A 20,755-nucleotide genomic window follows, 5' to 3' on the forward strand; every position below is an offset into this window, starting at 1 on the left:
ATGTTATGCAAGTCATTTTCCAACTCTGGCTCTCAATTTCCTGGTCTGTAAAATGAAGGGGTTGGACTAAGCCTCTTCCAAACCTAAGTTGTATGATTCTTGATAACTTAGTGCCATGTTGAATGAGTTTCAGTGCCAGGATTTATAGAATCAGAAACATACGATGCTGACAGAGTCTTGATAGGTTTAGACTCACTTGCTTCTAGTCAGGTTTATTTATTTTCAAACTCTGTCCTGCTGAAAATGAAACTCGTTTGGGCACCATTTGTAATAGAGAACAACTGATTACAGTCACTTATGCAGTACAATAACTCTTCAGAATTATTTCCCTTCAGTTTCCATCCATATGAATTCTTTTGATTTCTAGTCATTTTCTCATTTACTTAGGAAAGGGATTGCTACTTCTAAGAAGCCTTTGAAAGGCTCAGAGTTTGCTTTAAGCAAAGACTACTTTAGAAAGTAAACTTTTCTAAGTAAGGTACTGATTAAATACATAGCCTGGCATTTTTGAAATTAATTTATCCAAAAAAGTTTGCATGTAAATAGATAGATTGTATGATCTCTGGAGGTTTTTGTCAGCCCCCTGAATCTAAATCTACACAGTACTGCTAATTTACCACTTCCCCTACTTTACTGAATGAACACTGAAAATTAAGGTCATTATTCAAGTATGAGTGAAAGATCTGGGGATGGTTGGCCTGGAAAAAGACAAAACAAATGGGAGATGATGTAGCCATGTTGAAGTACTTGAAGAGTTATCATATAGAAGAGGAATGAAACTGGATCTGTTTGGTCCCAGAGGCCAGAGCCAGGGGTTGAAGTTTCGAAGAGGCAAGTTTAGGCTTGATGTCAGGAAAAATGTCCCAGTAATCAGAGCTGTCCAAAAGGCTAGCAAGAGACAAACTTGTCTCCCCAAATTCAGTGAGATGGTTGTTTTATTAACATGATAAGCTAATGTAATAGTGGAGATTTTCTTGGGAATGGGTTGGACTTGATGGTTATTGAAGTTTGTTCCATCTCTAAATTCCATGACTCAAAAAATTTCATAAAATATTTGCAAAAAAGTGTATAAAAAAGAGTGAAAATGCATTTGAGGGGCAGCTAGGTGGCAAAGTGGATAGAGCACTAGCCCCAGAGTCAGGAGGGCCTGAATTCAAATCTGGTCTCAGACACATAACACTCACTAGCTGTGTAATTCTGGGCAAGTCATTTAACCCCAATTGCCTCATTGGAAAAAAAAATGTATTTGAATTGGCATCCTTGGAGAAGAAGATATAGTGATCTTTGCAAAAGGGAATGGACCTCCAAGATGAGTCAGGTAATTTGCTGATGTTGGGGACAAATTTTAGGGAAGCTGAGAGAATATCTTTCTGGAACAATGGAGCATAGAAGGGTGTTAGTGAACATAAGACTGATTAGACAAGAGTGGGAAGCCCTGTTTTTACTAGTCTATTGGATAAACTATAAGAACAGGGACAGGAAAAAGGAGATAGAAAAGAAATATGAACAACAAAATCCATCTGGAAGAACAAAAAGTCAAGAATATTAAGGGAATGAATGAAAAAAAATACAAAGGAAGGTGGCTTTGTGATAATATCTCAAATTATATTATACAGCAGTAATCATCAAAACTGTCTGATACTGGCTAGGTTGATCAGCAGAATACATTAGTTATACAAGGCATAGTAGTAAATGATCACAATAACCTGGCATTTAATAAACACAAAGACCACATACTTTGGGATAAGAACTCGTTATTTAACAAAAGCTGCTGGGAAAACTAGAAATAATATGGCACAAACATATAGACCAACATCTTGTACCATATGCCAAGATAAAGTCAAAATGGGTATATGATTTAGACATAAAGGGTGATACCATAAGCAAATTAGAAGAGCAAGGAATAGTCTAGCTGTCAGATTTATGGAGGAGGGAGAATTTATGACTAAACAAGAGATAGAGAGCAATATGAAATGTAAAATCAATAATTCTGATTATGTGGAATAAAAAAGTTTTTGCACAAACAAAACCAATGCAACCAAGATTAGAAGAAAAGCAGAAAGCTGGGAAACGATCTTTACAGCAAGTGTCTCTGATAAAAGCCTCATTTCTCAAATATATACAGAATTGACTTAAATTGATAAGAATACAAGCCATTCACCAATTGATAAATGGTCAAAGGATATGAACAGGTGGTTTTCAGATGAAGAAATCAAAGCTATCTATAGTCATGTGAAGAAGTGCTCTAAATACTTTTGATTAGAGAAATTCAAATTAAAACAACTCTGAGGTACCACCTCACACTTATCAGATGTGCTAATATGACAGAAAAGGAAAATAATGAACGGTGAAAATTGGGATACTGATGCATTGTTGATGGAGTTGTAAGCTTATCCAACCATTCTGGAGGGCAATTTGGAACTATGCCCATACCACTACTAGGTTTGTATCCCAAAGAGATCATAAAAAAGGGAAAATGACCTACATGTGCAAAAATATTTATTGCAGCTCTTTGTGTGGTGGCAAAATATTGGAAATTGAGATGATGCCTATCAATTGTGGAATAGCTGAACAAGTTGTGGTATATGAATGTAATGAAGTACTATTGTGTAATAAGAAATGATGAGCAGGCAGATTTCAGAAAAACCTGGAAAGACTTACAGGAACTGATACAAGTCAGGAGAAAAATTTAGAACTCAAAATTTTGTAAAAAATGAATGCTAAAAATTGTCTTCACATAAAATTGGAAAAAAAAATTAAAAAAACTATTAAACAAAGAAAAGAAACAGGAAGAGAATATAGGAGGAGATAGTAAACAAGGGGTGCTAATGGCAATGGGTAATTCAGCCCAGGGGAGGTCAGGAAAAGTTGGGTCCCAAGCAGGAAGATTTCAGTTCCCTAAGAATTTAGGGGATGAAAAAGAGAGCTTGTTCTAGGTGTAGGTATTGATAAGAGGAGATCAGCAATGACACAAATCCCTCCATCTGTGGCCTAGAGAAAGAACTTCTGAACTAAAATGAGGAGTGATATAAAACATTGAGAAGAGATTGCTTAATTCTTTACATTTTCACCAAGGTGAGTAAGTTGACTATGCTGGGATTTACTACTTTTCTAAGCAAAGCACTATGTTAAATAGTTATCTATACTGCCAATTCATGACTTCCCCTATTTTGTTAAAGGAACACTAAAAATTAAGGTCATTATTCAAGTTTTACTAAAAGATAATAAGTTTATTACAAATTTATTTTATAAATTTCCTCATAAATTTCCTTTTTTATTAAAAAAGACAAATTGTGCAGTTGGCCTACATTATCGTTGGTGAATATGTGCTGCTGCTGGGGCAGCAAAGAAAATGGGGAGAGGGTAAGGACCATAATTTATTTATTTAAAGATAGAACCTATTATAGATCTTCATTAAACTATTAGAATTGAAAACCAGACATTCAGAACAAACCTTAGAAAAATAGGTTCTGCAAGGCACTTTCTGCTTTGGACAGCAGCTATAGGCTAAGCATTTAAACAAGCTGGCTTCTCTCTACCACAGCCAAGTGAGCTTCCTTCATAGCCAGCTGCCCCAGCTCTTCCCTAGTAATGCCTGATAATGCCTGGTACTACTTGGTAGTTCTGCTAATGCCAATCAGACCCCCATATAGGTGTAACCAAGGGTTATTCTGTAGGACATCATGGCTTACCTGGGAATGCTGGAAACATGTGAAAAGAATCATGTTGTCAAGGACTTTTTTTTAAAGCTGCCATCCGAGGTGATAACTCCTCTGTGTTTGTGCCACGCCTCAGAACACAATGAATAAACAACTTAAAAAAGGTTCAAGTAGGGAGGGATTTACTTTTCCTCCTCAACAAAAGTATTCCTCTCCGAAGGAAGCTGTTTTCTCCATATCTACACCAGCTGCTCACAAAGCTCATTGGACCTGGTTTTGAAAATAAGTTAAAAACCCTGAGAGAAGTTCTTATGCTGTGTGGAATACTCAGTCTTTCTTACATAGAAAAAAATTAGCTGGTACCAAAGTATGAAACCTACAGACCCTCAGATACTGTCCTGTGACTTCTCTGTATGACATCACAAGGCTGCCAAGTCCCTGCTTAACTAGAGCTAGGAACTGGTGAGGTTTGGCTCGTGCCAAAATTATACATAGGATTGGTTGGTTTACTGAACAAAACTCTTTTTATGTACATCCTACAAAAGTCAGTTGAGTGGAGAGATTTTAAGATTTGGTGCTGTTTAAGAGATGGTCATTATGAATCACCAGAAGGTAGTTCAACTAGTAAGTGCCTTTTCATGAAGTCAGTCCAAAGCTCCAGCTGGACCTTGCAACACAGGCAAGGTTGATCTGGTAGGGAGCACTCCCTGATAAAAACGCTCCATAAATAGAAGTTAATTGGGTTACAGAGAGGATGAAGAAAGGCTTCACATTCATAACAGAGCTCAAGATATTACAAAATCATGCCGACGTGGTGGTGGCATTGTTTGCCAGAGGCTATAAATGAACTATGAGTACTTGATGTGTATATTACAAGGACATTTTTCAGCATTTGATGGGAAAATCAATACAGTTAAGATTTTGAGGTTGGGTGGTGGGATACAAAGGTTCAATCTTAAAGTATCATTTACTAGACTGCTGTGTGCTCATCTCTAGGCAGTTACATGGATCACCTGTGCTCACTAACTGTTATATCAGTGAGCAAAACACCAGGGACAGAATAGGAGGAGAACCTGATGAGAGTCCCCACAAAAAATAAAATTCAAATCATTGGCCAATAGTGACGGCTAATGTTTAAGAGCTGAAAGAGAACAGGAGAAATTTAGGGAGAATGGTCTTTTATCTCAGAGCTTGAAGGCTTCTCTGTAACTTTTGCTAACAAGCTTAACACTTTCAAGACTTAAGCTTTCTGGGCACTTCTCTTGGGAAGCAGTCCCTACCAAAGAGGCTATAGGCTATAGCCCTTTGATAAATGGGTTTCTTCAAATACAGATACAGATACATACTGACAATGACCCCAGGTCAGAGGCCAAAGTTCTTCCTAACAATATCCAGTAGCTCTCTTTTGCTCTTCTGAGAGATGCTACATTGGAAAATAGAGATGGACAATGGGTGGGAAACACCAATTGCATAAGAAACCAGAACAAATGCCCTGTGACACAGACCACTTTTCATTAGGGGTTTTGTGATCCAAACAGCAGCTGAATGATCCACCTTAGTATAATTCCTTCATGAGTACCCCAGCCTTCATAGGTATACATAGTGAGCTTCCATCCAGTCAGACCCTGAGGTCCACCAATGATGAATCTGCCACTAGGATGCAGATGGTAAATTGTATCCTCATCCAAGTATTTTGTAGGGACAACAGCCTTGATCACCTGTTCCTTTAGAGCACCCTTTGTTTTATCAACACATACATCTTTATCACACTGAATAAATATCACAATTGTATGGACCTTGATCAGGAGAACAGCACCACCATCTTGCATTTGCTGCACAGTGACTTGAGTTTTGGAATCCCTTCATAACCATGGAAAAGTTCCAGTGCATGGCAATGCAGCAAGTTTGGTCCTGAGTTTGTGAGTTAAGGTAATAGGTAAATGCACTCTTTGATTTCCTCTGTAGCTTAGGGACATGTCAATTCCGATTCCCCTGCACCAATATCTTCCTCACTGTGTTCTAGATGAATGCCTTGAGCAATGTCTGGTGACTGCTGCTCCAAGTCTACCAGAACATTGCAGATCTTGTAATCAAACCCTTTAGAAGAATCATCATAGCCCACATGCTTAACTGTTTTCTGAACACACTCACTATCTGATAGTCAACAGCAGCTCTGAATGTGATCCCACCTGCAAGTCACATCATTCCAGTCTTAGCAACTGTTTCACCAACAACTTTGGCATCAAGGTCCCACTGAAAGTATGCATCAAGGAATACATCACTAATCTGATCGCAGATTTTATCTGAGTGCCCTTTCCCCATGGACTCTAAAGTGAAGAGGAAGGTTCCTTCCTCCACAAAGGTCTAGTTGAAGCTGTTGAGCTACTAGTTCAGAGTTGTTTTGGGAGAGGGGCTCCAGGCAGTGGGAGATGGAGAAGGAAGTGGAGGGCATTGAGGATGGGAGCCTGAAGACCCCATGAGAGGCTTCTCTCCATGGCACAGGCAGAATCCATGATACCTTTTAAAATGGTTATCTTTTGTTTTTACATCACTGTCAGCAAAGCATAGTGGATAAAGAGCTGACTGCAAAGCTAAGAAGACCTGGGTGCAAGTCCCACTTTTGACAAATATTTGCTGTGTGAAAGTGCCAAACTGCTTTGGTGAAGGGAGTTTCCTTATTAGGGAATGCCCCATACTGAGGAAATTACACGTACAGTCTATCCCCATCTATTCATTTCCAAATATATATATTTCTCCCTTTACCTTCTTATCCAGCCAATCCTTAAAGTATAAAACGGAAAGGAGGAAAAGTCATTTAGAAAAACCCAACCACATCAGTCAAATCTGACAAAGTCTGCGATATTGCACACTAAAGGTCTCCAAGCTTGGGAGGACCATAGTTTTTAAGGAAATAGTCCTCTTATTCTTCCCCTCTCTGGAAGTGGTGACAGTAGAAACCTAACTCAGCTGCAAGAACCCAACTTAGGGTTCTCTCTAGGCATTATTTAAGCTTTAAAATCACTGTATTTTTGTCATGTGAGGAGTGAAGGTGACGGGATTGCTAAAACTGGTCACATGGGCAGCAACTCAAAGCAAACAGAACCAGGGACATGGTGGTAGTGGGGGTAGGGATGGAGTAAGAACAATTTCTGTGGCTGATGGGAAGTTTAATTCCTAAAGTTGAATTTTTGACACAGAGCCCATCAATCACTCTCATTTTGGGGCCTTCCAGTGAATATATTCCAAATATAATAATAATAATAAAAAGTCTCTCATTGCATGTATAAGGAATGAGCATTCATCTATCTGCACAGGAAAAATAACGTGTATAAACAACTTCTCAGTCATCCACTGAACTAATTTTTATCATTATTAGAAACCTTTTCTGCAAAAGATGATGATAAACCACCCTTGAAAATCAGAAATCATAGAGAGCATTTTCAAAGGAAAAAACATAGGTTCTTAAATATTTTGGCAGAAAAGCAAATGCTGATATTCAGAGCAATATGGGCTATTTCCTGGGTTGCAGAGGTGAAGAATACAGAGGATGGAGTCCACTTCTCGTAATTACTTTTCATTGCAGGGCTAGCTCTTCTGAATGAAAAATACCCCTTTCCTCTGCTGAAGAATGGAACCATGACCTTTTCCAAGATGAAAAAGTAAGAGTTTGCTTTTTTATTTGGGAATAAGAATCCTTTTGCTTCCAGATGTGCCCTGAGCTACTTGGAACCTGGATACGCAAATAGATTACCTCCAAAATTACGTCTTCTCGGTTCACAGTGGTAAGAAGTTCAAATTGCTTCATGAGAGGAATACAAGAAATTTACAGAATGAAATCTAGTACTTCAAAATGCTGTGATGGATTTTGAAGACAAACAAATAAATGGCTTTTTGCCTGAATTTCATAAACTTATTTTACTTTTTTCTATAGTATTTTCAAGTATATTGTCTTGTAGTTACTAAGCTTGAGATGGAGATAATGTCACATTTCATCCTTTTTTGGTTTTTGGTCTCTTGGTGAATGAGTGAGACATAGATGCAGGGTGTTTGAAAAGTCTTAGCGCAGTCTTTGCACCAAGACTTTTGGGACACCTTGCATATATTACTTCATTAGTAAAGAAAAAAAAATATTAAGAGACAGCATGGTATAATGAAAAGAGCTCTGGATTAGGACTTGGAGGACCTGGGTTCAAATACCAGGTAAATCATTGGCCCTTGGTTTCCTTACTGTGGAAATTAGGGAGTTGAACTAGGTGGTCTTTAATGACCTTTTCAGCTCTCACTCCGTGATTCTCTGGTCCCAAGACTTGCTTCACAGGCAGGTCCAATGTTTCCAATTTTAGAGTTCATTCTTATATTTAGTCAAACCAAAGGAAATCAAAAGTGATGGTGGGGAAAATGAAAACTCAAATTTGTATAGGATTTGAAAGTTTAATAATTAATAGCTAGTATTTTTTATAGCATTCTAAAGTTTGCAGTGCTTTACATGAGTTATCTATTTTGGTTCTCAACCCTGGGAGGTAGGGGCTATTATTTGAGGAAGCTGAGGTTTACAAGGTTGTGTGACTTGCCCAGGGTCACACAGCTAGTAAGTGATTGAGGTAGGACTGAACTCATGACTTTCTAAGACCCTAAGTGTTTGCAATGTGTCTTCCTCACAACAACCTGTGGGCAGTGCAAGTATTCTTATCTTCACATTTTGAATGAGGAAATTGGCTCAGATAAGTTATGACATGCCCATGATCAAATAGTAAACGTTAGTGCCATTCTCTGAATCCAAGTCTCTTCGCTTCCAGGCCAGTACTCTTTCAACTACACATCTCCTCTAGTCATAGTCTACTTTTTCTTTTCATAAATATTGTTTTATTGATGCTATTAGAAAACATGATGAGCTATTATGACTGGGGCTATACTTTGGTCAGGTTTGCTATCTTTGTATGTTAAAGTTAAATGAAATGACTTTCATTCTGACCAAATGCCCATGATTATACCTATTGCTGATAAGGGCCTTTTGTCCAGAATGCAAATGTTTTTAGGCCAGGGACTATTTACATTTTTCCTTTTTTCCCATTGCCTAGTACAATGCCTTGTACATAGTAGGGCCTTAATGTTGAATTGAAATGAACTAGGAAATAGATGTTGTAGAGCTCGGGGCACAGCAGATAGAGCATTGGAGCTGGAGGCAAGAAGGCCTGAGTTCAAATATAGCCTTAAATGCTTGCTAGTTGTGGGGGCAACTTAATCCTTTTTGCCTCAGTTTCCTCATTCGTAAAATGAGATGGAGAAGGAAATAGCAAACTACTCCAGTTATCTTTGCAAAGAAAACCCTAAATGGGGTCATGAAGAGTCAGACACGACTGAAAACAACTAAACTACAAAAACAAGTTGCATACGCAAGTATGCATGCAGTAACCACTGTCAACCTCAGTTTCCTTATCCGTAAAATGGGGATAATAATAATACTTCCTAGGTTTACTGTGAGGATAAAATGAGATAATATTTGTAAAGTGCTTTACAAACCTTAAAGTGATATATAGGTAAGGAGGCCAAGTAAAGATACCACACCTAGGCTTATGTGTATGTCTCTCTCTCTCTCTCTCTCCACACACACATGAATATATATACACACAAATATATACATACACACATATATAAAGATAGACACACACATATGCATATATGTATGTATAGATACAGATATATCTACATATATGTATGTATCTTTTTTTTAGGAGAATCCTGGAGTAAGATGCAATTTCATAGAAACAGACTAAAAGGGAGCTTGCAATTAGGAAAAGCAAAATCTAAATATGGTAACACTTAAATTATCCAGAAAAATTATTAGGCAAAGTTGCCTAAATGAAACATAGCTAAGGGGCAGGTAGTTGGCACAGTGGATAGAGCACTAGCCCTGGAGTCAGGAGGACCTGAGTTCAAATCTGGCCTCAGACACATAGCACTTACTAGCTGTGTGACCCTGGGTAAGTCACTTAACCACAATTGCTTCGCCAAAAAAAAAAGATTTAAAAAAAAGAAACATAGCTGGGCACCAGAAAGTAGAAAAAAGGAAAAACAAAATCAAATACAGTATTTTATACTGCAAAAGAAATATTATAAAGTCTGTGTACTAAAGCTTACTCATAAAATCATCTCCAGAACCCCAGTCATTCAGAGTCTGTTTACTCTTGTTTTACCTATAATTCTAACCAGTTTCGTTTCTCTTATTTCCAAACTAATTTTAGATTCGTAGCAACTAATTAAAGATGGGAGAAATGATGCTTATTTTTTTTTAAAGGAAACAGTGAGAATTGACTGTTGAGAACCTGATGCCAAGTGACCTATAAAGACTTAAAACCCATAGCAATTTAGGGTCACTTAGTGTAAACAGTCTAATACATTCCATTAGGTCCTGAAGACCATCATTTTATTATAGCATAGAATAATACTTAATATTCATAATGATGGTGCTGAGTTTTCAAAAGAATTGTAAAATGAGTTCAGTATGTTTGCTTTAACAAGGCATGGGAATGTGTAAATATATTTTAGAAAGATTACAGTCTCAAATGGTAAATTAAGAAAAATTAGTGATTAAAGTGGGGGGTAATACAAATTCTTAGCTAAGTGGAAAACTTGCCTTTATAAAATAATTCATTCTCCCAAAGTTTTAGAGTTGCTGTTTATTTAATTATTACTACAAATAAACAAGTAATTGCTTCATTTCTTTGCTTTTTGGATCCTTAATTCTTGATATTCAATTTAGAGATAGCAGGCAGCATGCTTCAGGCAAGCCAAACTACCACCATTACCTTGACCACCATTTCTTCTCAGACCCTAATGGAGACAGCCAAGAACCCTGAACCCAACAGCCTTTGGAATAACAATACTTTCCAGCCCAGTGTTAAATGGTTCAATATCTTAAACTTTAATTTCATTAAAGAAGAGTTGTTATTGGCTGTTTTGTTGACATACTTTAAGGACCTTGAAACTTTTCCATCTGACTTGCAGTTGTAAGCTTTCATATGTGTTATCTTTCACATTAGAATGTGAGCTTCTTAAGAACAGGGAGTGTCTTTTCTATTTGTATTCCTATTGCTTAGCACAGTGTCTTGCACACAGCAAACACTTAATAAATGTGTCATCTATTAATTAATTAACTAATTAATTCATGATCTTTGTTCAATGTAAAAACACTTTTGTTGACTGAGCACAGAGGACATGCATTCAAAGAACTGTAGTGATGCATTCACATAAGAAATAAACCACTCTGAAGTACATAATTTGATATAACTGAAGTAGAGCTTAACACAAAACTATAAAAATCTAGACGTTCAGGGTTCAAGCCAGTATAGGTCCTGATGTTAGGTTATTATAATATAACTGCAATTATTTATTCTGAAAGCTCCCAAATACCTTTTTTAAAAAACAAGTGTTAGAGTTAAAGCCAAAGTATACTCAGATTCATGCACAACCAAAACCCCTCTTATCCCTAAGAACCCATCCAGTCCCTTCTTTTGTTTGTGTTTTGCATGACTTCCATCTTTGGCTGTCTCTTCTTATGTCCCTTTGTCTTTCCTATGCCTTTCATTTTTCTCTTCTCCCCTACCTGTTTTAAGTAGATATAATACTGAAATAAAATATATTTGTACTTCTTTGAAAGTGAGATCCATTCGTTATCCCCAGTAGATGACATTCCTAGTTTGGACATGAATCTTAGGTGTTACCTTTGAGTTTTTTTCTCTCTCTTACCTCCCAATTAAATCAGTTGTCAAATTTTAATTTCATTTCTAAAATGCCTCTCATATATTACCACTATTACCTCCCTAGATTGTTAGGACAAGGGAGATCCTGAAGAATGATACTATGGAGAGATCAGCAAAAATGATTAAGAGGAGGAGGAAAAGTGGGAGTTGCCTCAAAGTATTGATATAGTTATTTCTCATTGACCAACTTATATTTTAAAAAGACACATATAGAAGAAGAAAGATTCATGTAAAGTCAGGAAAACTGGAGATGAATGTGAGAGTAGTACGGTCCTGTAAACATTACTAAAGTCCAGAATCAACTTAGGCTGATGATGAATGCCAAAGACCAAAAAAAAAAAAAAAAAAGAAAGAAAGAAAGAAAAAGGTTGTGGTTTTTTTTGTGTTTGTTGTTGTTGTTTTTTTTAATTTTCGCTATATTGGGAACCAGAAGAGGATCCAAACAGGACTATTTCTTGAGAATAGATGGGATGATGAGAATATTGAACTACTCAACTCCCATTTTGCTTCTATTTTCTTTTTGACTAGAATGTTCTTCGAATTGGAAAGTGTAGACCAAAAAATGGTTAACCCAGAGAAAAAATGGAATACAAAAGAGAAAATGGTTAGACCAAACTCAGCTACCCAAATGAATTCAAATCACCAGATCTGGATTTTAGGTGCTAGAATGTTAGAAGAACTGCCAGATGTGTTTACTAAGCCTACTGAAAGAGTATGAAGAATACTGGTGGGGTCACAGGACTGTACAAAGGCAAATGTTCTAGTTTTCCAAAAAGCAAAGAGGTTGGAACCTGAAAACAATTAGTGACCAGTTTGACATCTATTCTTGGCAAAATTATAAGAAAGGGATGATTTTTGAGCACTGATGATGATGATAATAATGATGATAGTAACTAAAGACCAATATTGATTTATGAAAATCAAATTCACCTAATTTTCTTTTTGGACAGATTTGCTAGACTGGATTATCAGGAAAATTCCAAAGACATGATATATAGAGATTTCAGCTCAGCATTTGGAAAAGTGTCTCATGCTGCACTTGTGAACAATATGGAGAGATATGGACTGGGTTATAGTATAGGTGAATTTGAATCTAGTTGAATAATACAACTCAAAAATTAGTCATTAATGGTCTAGTATAAACTAGGAGCATGGCCTCTAGTAGAGTTCCCTAAAGGTCCGTCCTTGATCTTGGCCTGGCCTGTTCAACATTTTTATTAATCATTTGGCCCTTCTGGGACTCTGCTTAAACACATTGTGCTTATTCCTCCATGTTGTATGGACACACTCTTTGCTTCTCTTGTCTTTTCTACTACTGAACTCTTTTCTTGGTTCTGGACTATACCCTTAAGAACTTCAAATAATGCCACATTAGACTTTAGACTGCCCCTGTGCCTTAGGTCTTACCCCTGGCCCTGCTTCTGGTTAGTTGAACAAAATATTATCATTGTGCTACTTTTTATAAACTAGGAATTTCTTGCTGTTCTTTCGAAAATCAAGACATTTGCCTGAGTTTGGTCTCCTCTAACTGTCTGATGTGCTTTGAGGAAGGAAAAAACACATTCCAGATGTATTTCATTTTTTTCAAGTGAATAAAACACTCTATCTCTATTGTTTGGCACAGTTAAAAAAAACAAACAAACATGTAGGATATATCCAGTATATAATAGAGAATAAAAGGAGCCGTGGGCAGTGTAAGAGTTACAGAGGGAGCAATTAAGATGTTTACAACATAGAAAAACATAGAATTTTTAAGCAGAAGTGGGACCTTAGAGATTGTATAGCTCAACTCTCTCATTTCACAGACGAGGAAGCCAGGGTCCAGAGAGAAAAATGATTTACCTCTGGTCACACTGCTAGTTAGTGGTAGAATTGGAACTAAAACTCAGGTTTTATATATGTGTGTGTGTGTGTGTGTGTGTGTGATATGTCTTTTGTATGTCATATATTATATAAAATTATATAATTATATATTATGTAAAAGACATACATCATACACACATATCTATCTATCTATCTATCTATCTATCTATCTATCTATCTATCTAACCTTTAGGGACTACATTTCTAATGTAGTCTAATAGGGATTGCAAATTCCTGAGAATCTCAGTTTTACTTTTTTTTGGCTTTTAATCAAAGGATAAAATCCATATTAGAATCTGCCAAAGAAAATACAAAGGACCGGAAGTTGAAAAGTGGAGGGAGGAAGAAGAGGAAGCACACAAAAGAAGCAGGCTAGGAGGTAGAAGCAAGATAGCAGCATTGGCATTGTCTGGCCTATTCCAGGGAAAGAAGGAAATGAACATTTGTTAAGTGCCTACTAGGTGCAAATTGCCATGCTAAGTATTTTATACATCTCTCTTTTTATTATTGCAACAACTCTGGGAGGTAATTAGTCTTATTGTTCTTATTTTACAGTTGAGGAAACTGAGGCAAACAGAGGTTAAGTGACTTGCCTGAAGTCATACAGCTAGTAATCGTCTGAGGTTGGATTTGAACTCAGATCTTCCTGATTCCAGGCCTTGTGTGCTATCCATTACATTGCACCCCCTCACTATCTTCAGGGGGAAAGAAGTTCAGGAAGTCAAGAGAAGGCCTGCTGGCTGAAGTGACCAGGGTAGTAGATTATGGGCTCCTTAGTCTTAAGAAAGGGTTCAGAAAATGAGTTCAGGAGGAGTACAGTTCAAGGGTGGAGGTGAGGTGGAGAAAGAGGTGGGACCCTTATTGGGGACAGTAGTCAGAATGGCAGAGAGGTAGCTGGGGCTAGAGAATGAATAGCCCAATCAACTGTAGTGGTAGCCAGAAAAAAACACCATGACCTAATATGGACAGATGGACATACCTTGTGTCTGAAATAGAAGATCTTTTACTAGCTCATATGCTAACTTGCCTCAGATGTACTCTGGAGAATTGATAAAATATTCTAATTCTTCAATTGGGGAAATAGTGCCTAATACATAGTAGGTACTTAATAATACTTATTGATTGATGTATCCTACTCCAACATGTCCTGTGGGATTAGAGAATTTAGAGATGGAAGGGACTTGTTACAATGGAAAGAACACTGCATTTGGAGTCAGGCGACCTGGGTTTGAATCTCAGTTCTGCCATTTACTCACTGTGTGACCTTAGATAATTTATTTAATGTCTATGGGCCCATTTCCTCAACTGTAAAGTGAGGGAGTTGGACTTTATGACCTCTAAGATCCTTTCTGGTGCTAAAACAATTGTGTAAACTCACAAACAATTGAGTCTAATTCCTTCATTTTATAAAGGAGGAATCTGAGGCAGGTTAAGTTACTTGCCCAAGGTCACAGAGATGGTAACTGGCAGAGCTGGGGTTTGAACCCAGGTCTTTTTACTCCAGTTTTAGTGTTTTAGCTTTCTTTCTGACAATTCTTTTTGGCACACTATGCTTCTGACGGAAATAAAAAAGAAATGTAACAGAAAACGTCTCCAATGTTCAGATTTATGAGAATTGTTTTTTCATTTGATGTTTCAAAAGTAGTAAAAGATCTGGGCTAAAAGTGGTTGGCACCATGTCTCCTAATCATGGAATCATCGACTTTTAGAGCCAGAAGGGACCCAAGAGATCATCTAGCCCTCTTATTTTCCAGATAAGAAAACTGAAGCTCAGAGAGAAACTTGCTCAAACTTACATGGCAATTTCTAGAAGAGTTAAGATCAGAAACCCACATTTTATGGTTCATTGGACACTGCATTTGAATCTATAAGGCAAATTCCACTTCCCAAAGGTTATAGAGGGCACTCTGCTCTGTTTTGATGAAATATAGGATCAAAGAAGAATATTAATTAACATTTAATAATATTAAATTCTAGAAGAAAAAAAGATTTGGATAACTTGTTGAATTTGTCATAATGAATTTAGAGCTCTGAGCCCCTACCAGTGCAATCAATTTTTCTATGACCATACCATGCAACACATACCAGTTAAAAAATAAATGTATTTAAGACATAAAATTTATGTAAATAACAAGATAGGATCAAGTGCCAGTCATTCTTTTCTTGCCGTATATAAATGTATAAAACTCCTTACAAACTCCAGGGATAGTATTCCCTCTTTATTTTTCTGAGACTCTTATAATAGCGTCCTAATACATCATGCACACTGCCACCAGATTAATCTACCTACAGACAGTTTTTGGCCTATCTGCCATTTTGTAGCTACTGTTTCAACAGCCATTTATACTGATGAGTTAGGTCCCAAGGGCATAACCACTTTGTTTCCTCAGAGTTCTAGGGGCAGCCCTGAGAAGTTGGGGGTTAAAACCATCTATAGTCATATGAAAAAATACTCTAAATCACTATTGATCAGAGAAATGCAAATAAAAACAACTCTGAGGTACCACATCACACCTATCAGATTGGCCAACATGACAAAACAGGAAAATGATAAATGTTGGAGAAGATGTGGGAGAATTGGAGCACTGATGCATTGTTGGTGGAGTTGTGAGCTGATCCCACCATTTTGGAGAGCAATTTGGAACTATGCCCAAGGCTATAAAACAGTGCATACCCTTTGATCCAGCAATAACACTTCTAGGGCTATGTCCCAAAGAGATCATACAAATGGGAAAAGGACCCACATGTACAAAAATATTTATAGCAGCTCTTTTTGTAGTGGCAAAGAATTGGAAATTGAGAGGATGCCTATCAGTTGGAGAATGTCTGAACAAGTTGTGGTATATGAATGTAATGGAATACTATTGTTCTACAAGAAATGATGAGCAAGCTGACTTCAGAAAAACCTGGAAAGACTTGTATGGTCTGATGCTGAGTGAAGTGAGCAGAACGAGGAGAACATTGTACACAGTAACAGCCACATTGTGCGATGACTAATATTGATAGACTTTAACCCTTCTCAACAATGCAAGGATCTAAGGAATCTCCAAAGCCCTCATGATGGAAAATGCTATCTATAAAGAAGAAAGAACTATGGAGTTTGAATGCAGATCGAAGCATACTGTTTGCTATTTTTTTTTCTTCTGTTGTGTTTTGTTTCTTCTTTCTGGTGGTTCCTCCTATTGTCTCTAATTCTTACTTATAACATCACTAATATGAAAATATGTTTAATAGGAATGTATATGTATAGCCTATATCAGATTGCGGGCTGTCTTGGGGAGGAAGGTGGAGAGCGAGGGGAAGAAAAATTTAAAACTCAAAAGCTTAAGGAAGTGATCGCTGATAAATCAAAATAAAATTAATTCTAAAAAGAAGTTGGGGGTTATCTTTCTAATGCTATAGGGGCCTCATGAGGCCCCAATTCTGTACTTCCTTTAATGACTTAAATGATTAATTCAGAATTAATTGGCTTTTAGAAAGGAGCATTGACTAATGTGATATAGTAAGAATGTTCTGTACAAAATGTCTTCCTAGAAGTCTGTGACATACACTCCTACCAGAAGGCTGCTGGAAGTCCTTTCCTCCCCTTCACGAGTTTTTGGTGAAGTTCTCCTTAGGGAGGTTGTAATTCTTCTTCTGAGATCTTGGTAGAGCCTTTCCTCATCTTATCTAATTTGTTCTCAGTTCCCGATATAGGCACTGTCATTGGCCATCACAATCCCAGGGATGTAGTTAGGATGATGATGATAAATCCCTAATCCTCTGGACTCTCAAAATTGGAAAGGTACTCCTTTGGCTGGAGAGGTGTGGTGGTGAAAGGGTAGGGGTTAGGGAAGAGTCAGACTGAAGCCAAAGTGCTTGCCCTCTCCCCAATGATTCCTTCTCTGGGCCTTGGCTTCCACTTGGCTCACCATTTGCTTGAATCTCTCAATTCTAAAATAGGCTTGGTGTTTTATAGACAACACACAGGGAATGACTAGATTTCCTCAGACTTCCCGTGCAGTGGTCACTCATTCATCCAATGGCCTTTCAAGAATTTTCACACTAAAAGTGTTTGGATGCTTGAAACCTGTTCTCATCTGGTTAAGGTTTCCCACCTTTGGAAAAGTCTCTTCATTCTTTGGGTCTTAGTTTCCTCATCTGTAAAATGAGGGGGCTTCTGATGTTTCTTCTTGCTCTAAATCTGTGATCCTATCTATGATTTACCTCCCACCCCCGACCCCATTGAGTTAGAAGTGTTATCCTGTCTACAAATGCACAGAGAACCTTTTTATATGTCTCACACCCTAGACATAGTCTATTTTTCTCATGTAGTTGTGAAAATATTTTATCTTCATCACTAGAATATAAACTCTTAAGGGCAGGGACAGAAATTATTCATCAGTTCACCCCAAGTGCCTAGCAGAAAACTTTACACACAGGTATTTAATCCGTTGACTTCTAAATGAACAAATGTACCTCCCTAGCAAATTAGGGTTTAAGTAACTGGGAAATATGGAGAGACAGGGATGCGAACTTATATATATTGATTCTATCAGTGATTTTTATATTCTAAATTATTTCTACTCTTTCTGATGTTCTTTAAAAAATTTTGCTCCCAACTAACATAAATCAATTTCTTCTCCCTTTTGCTTCTGCACCACCATTGAAAAAGCAAACAAAACTCATAACAAATTTGAATAATAAATCAAAACAAATTCCTGCACTGGCCATGACCAAAAATATATATGCCTCATTCTGACAGGAAGTGAGTAGTATGATTCATCATCATTCCTCTGAATTATGGTTGGTCATTGTGTAGATTAGAGTTCTTTAGTCTTTCCAAGTTGTTTGTTTTTCAGTGATGCTGTAATTAGATAAATTGTACTGTTTGTTATGTTTACTTCACTCTGCATCAATTCATACGAGTCTTCCCAGTTTTCACTGAAACTATCTCTTTTATGATTTCTTATGGCACTATAATATTCTATTACCTGCATCGACAATTATTTGTTCAGCCATTTTCCAACTGCTGTCCACCTCCTCAGTTTCTTGTTGCTACAAAATGAGATATTATAAATATTTTCACGTACATGGGTCCTTTTCTTCTTCCTTGGATCTATTTGAGAGTTTAGGCCTAATAGTGGTATTGCTAGGTCAAAGAGTATGCAGTTTCGTGACTTTCTGGGGAGAGTTCCAAATTGCTTTCCAGAATGAATGTGCCTGCTTTCCCACAGCCCCTCCAACATTTGTCATTTTTCTTTTTTTTTTTTTTATCAATTTTGTCAGTCTGCTAGTTGTGAGGTAGAAGTTCAGAGTTGCTTTAATTTTAAACTCTCTAGTTATTAGTGTGGTGTATATTTTCATTAACAACAACAAAAGACTAAGGTATTCCTTTTAGAAAATCTATTCTCATTCTTCAATAAGCATCATGAAGGAGCAAAAACGTCTTTATGTTCTGCCATTAATCTTGGGGATGAAAGATAGAGTCAGGGTCCTACATGGAAGGACTCATGTGGCTTTCCCTGAAGAAAGTTTTTAGTTATTCTAGAATATAGGATAGGACTTTATGGTTCTCCAATCTTAATTCACAGAATAGGCTACTGTCCTGCTGCTGGAAATTCTTAATTTCTGTTAGATTTTCCATGGAGGAGGATACTAGTGTAGCATGCTGCTAGGCAGAGAAGAAATAAGCCCCACCAATTCCTTGGAACTCTCCTGTCTGATATGCAGGGTTTTTGTACTTTAAGCCACCATAATGCCACCACTGGACAAGAAAACCCTCACAGTGAGTGTTCTGCTTTGTGGTGGAAAGGGTCATAGTGAGCAATGAAAGGGAGAGTACTGTTGTCCCTCTGTCAGAATGTGGGGTGGAAGGAGGAGAAAAAGAAAGGGGATGGAAATCCAAATTAATGATGGTTCTCTCTCATGCCCTACCATAAGACAGAGGCAAGTAGGGACAAATGTCTCTGTCTTGTCTTTTGGGGGAACCCAAAAGGTTCTGTCGCTGCTGGACAGTGACCCAGGGAAGTGGTGGTATGGAGAAAGGAGTCTTAGAGTCAGCCCATTTTTCTGCTCTCCTCTGCCCCGAAGTCTCCTTTGTGGACTAAAATTCATATTAAACCCCTAGAACAGTCCGAAGCCCCCAAACTTCAGAATAATCTGCTTGAAAATGTCTTTTGTCTCTTTTAGCTTCTGGGTGAAAACAACCACAGACTAAACCATAAGCAAAAGAAAACTCATTTCTTAGGAGTCTGACAGGCTGATTGATAGGAGTAAATTAGTTTGGAATTTGCTATTTTGTGTACAAGAAATTTTTAGTCTTTTATTTTCTGTGGGAATTGTAAGCAAAGATCATTGAGTGTGCTTATGCTTAAATTCTTCCCCTTCCTTTTTTCCTCTTTTCCTTCCTCTTCCTCTCCCTATCTCTCTTCCTTTCTTTCTTCCTGGGCAAGAGTGTAGCTATGTGGCACAATGGATAGATTCCTCAACTTGGCTTCAGAAAAACCTGAATTGATTCTGAGTAATTCACTTAACCTCTGCTTCAGTTCCCTCAGCTATAAAATGGGGATTCCAACAGCATCTCCCTCTAGGGTTGTTGTGGAGCACATAGGAGATATCTGCAAACCTCTTTGCACAGTGCCATAGTAAGCACTTCATCAATTCTGATTTCTTTCCTTCCTTCTTTCCTCATTCCTTCACCTGGGCCACGATTGCTTGTTACAATTACACCACTCTTAGTTTGCTTTTATTACTTTTGTTTTCATTTACATTGCTGTAGTCCAAATTAATCATATTTATACTTTCTTTGGAGTGTTAATATTCCATTACATTGGATTTTACAATTTGTTTTGTCCTTCTCAATAAATAGATACCCATTTCATTTTACATTTTCACTACCACAAAAAATGCTGATGTAAAATTTTTATATATGTGGAAATTTTCTTTCTGCCTGACCTCCTTGGGATATATTTCTAACAGAAGATCTCTGGGTAAAGAGGCAAAAATAATCGTCACTTTTCTGATAAATCCCAATTCTTTTTTTATTTAATGTTTCTTTTTTTAATTTTTTTATTTTTTCCATATGCTTTTGAGTTGAAAATTTTTCTCCCTTTTCCTCCCCACCACCCTCCCCAAGACGGTGCACAATCTGATATAGGCTTTACATTTACATATTCATTAAACATATTTTCACATTAGTGAAGTTGTAAGTAAAAATTAAAACCAATAGGAGGAACCATCAGAAAGATGAAACAAAACTCAAAATAGGTAAAAATAAGTGATAGCGATTTGACTTCCATAGTTCTTTCTTTGGATGTGGACAGCATTTTCCATCCTGAGGCCTCTGGAGATGTCTTAGATCCTAGTAATGCTGAGAAGGGTTCAGTTTAACATTCTTAGTCATTGTATAACGTGGCTGTTATTGTGTACAAAGTCCTCTTGGTTCTGCTCACTTCACTCAGCATCAGACCATATAAGTTTTCCAGGTTTTTC

At 37.3% G+C, this 20,755-nt stretch overlaps 1 pseudogene; it reads right to left on the bottom strand.

Annotated features, from left to right (window-relative positions):
• Positions 1-4,892: 4,892 nt before the first annotated feature.
• LOC144455430 (S-adenosylmethionine synthase pseudogene) lies at positions 4,893-7,464 on the bottom strand (annotated as a pseudogene).
• Positions 7,465-20,755: the final 13,291 nt, after the last annotated feature.

Source organism: Phascolarctos cinereus, unplaced genomic scaffold (genome assembly GCF_003287225.1).
Source record: "Phascolarctos cinereus isolate Bilbo 61053 unplaced genomic scaffold, phaCin_HiC Scaffold_9;HRSCAF=440, whole genome shotgun sequence".
NCBI lineage: Eukaryota > Metazoa > Chordata > Mammalia > Diprotodontia > Phascolarctidae > Phascolarctos > Phascolarctos cinereus.